This window comes from Pteropus alecto, unplaced genomic scaffold (genome assembly GCF_000325575.1).
Source record: "Pteropus alecto unplaced genomic scaffold, ASM32557v1 scaffold359, whole genome shotgun sequence".
Taxonomy (NCBI): Eukaryota; Metazoa; Chordata; class Mammalia; order Chiroptera; family Pteropodidae; genus Pteropus; species Pteropus alecto.
Genome location: NW_006443119.1, coordinates 2,238,271 through 2,239,794, shown reverse-complemented (window position 1 = coordinate 2,239,794; position 1,524 = coordinate 2,238,271).

Below are 1,524 nucleotides of genomic sequence, written 5' to 3'. Positions count from 1 at the left end.
CCTTTGTACCTGTTCCTTGCCTTCCTAGAGTACCTTAGGCTCTCAATTTTTTCCTACTCTAGCAACTAAAGCCTTGTTTGCTTCATTCCTGCACAATTCAGCCCAAACTCATGGCCTGTCATGTCATCCCTCACTAGCCAATATTCTTGTTCATGTGTCTTTGGCTGTATCACACTGTAAAACTCTACTCTGAATTAATCTGTCCACCTTTCCTGCTCCTCTGCCCAGAAAAACATCACACCAAGCCATCGTAGGAATTAACCACATCGATGCCCCATCATTCACACTGTCCTGCCTTCCACATGCCTCAGTCACTCTTGGCAGCATACCCCATCATGTACCCAGGGCAAAATAAAGGCAACCAGAAAGGCACAGTCCCGACCTAGGACACCTTCACTTTGGTCTCCCTGTGCCCACTGTTAACAGCTGTCTATATTCCCATCCAACTGTCCCTCTCCTCCTGTCCAAAGCTAAACTTTCTACATGTTCTCATCCTTACAAATACCCATCCCTTGCCAGCTCCTCTGAGATATTACTTCATCAATTATCTCTTCTCTCCTACAATTTCAAGCTTTCCCTCTCTTCTAGTTGTTTCCCTCAAGCCTATAACTAAGCTCAAGATTTCTACCATAAAAAAATGGCAAAACCCAACTCCGTGTCCACCTCCACCCCAACCAACTACCTTATCACTCACTCTCTCCTTCCTTTTACTTCAAGTTTCTTAAAAGAGTGATCTATGCACTTGGCGTGTCTAATTTTTTGCCTCTCCATTACTCACAGTCTGGTTTCTGTTCCCATAGCTCCTTGAAAATGGGCAAAGCTATTCTGGCAAAGATAAATCTTATTTTCAGGTTGCTAAATCCAACAGACACTTCTCAGTCTCATCTTAGGTGACCTTTCTGATGCATTTTTCAGCTCTGGCCTCCCTCCTCCCTGCGTTGAAACCCCCATTTGTTTCACCACGCTATGCTCCAGCCATCCTGAAACCCCAACAGTGAACTATCCTGTTGATTATCCCCTATCAGTGCCTGTGGCTTTCTTAGCCTGAAGACCTCTTCTCTGTCTGCTTCTTGTTTGTCATGTCTCCTTCCAAGTGCAACCCTTGCCTGGCGTCTTGCACTTATCACTATTACAGCCCTCATCACTGTATGGAAGTTCACTGTCCCAGTAGACAGAAACTCTTTAGCAACTGGGACTGATTTTTAAATCTACTTTTTTGTCTTCATTTTACTCAGCATCATTTGACACAGTTGGCCACTCCCACCTTCATGAAGCTTTTTTTTCTGTAGGCCTTCAAGACATCACATTCCACGAGTTTTTTCCCTCTTCACTGGCTATTCTTTCTTATTCTCTTGGGTAACCACTTCTTCTCTGCTTAACCTCAAAATGTTGGGAGGACCCAAACTCTACTTCGGCCTGCTTCTGTACTCTATCTATATACTCTCTCTAGACCATCTTCCCCATTGTTTTAAATACCATCTACATGCTGCTGGCTTCCAAATTTCTGTCTGAATCTGACTCCTC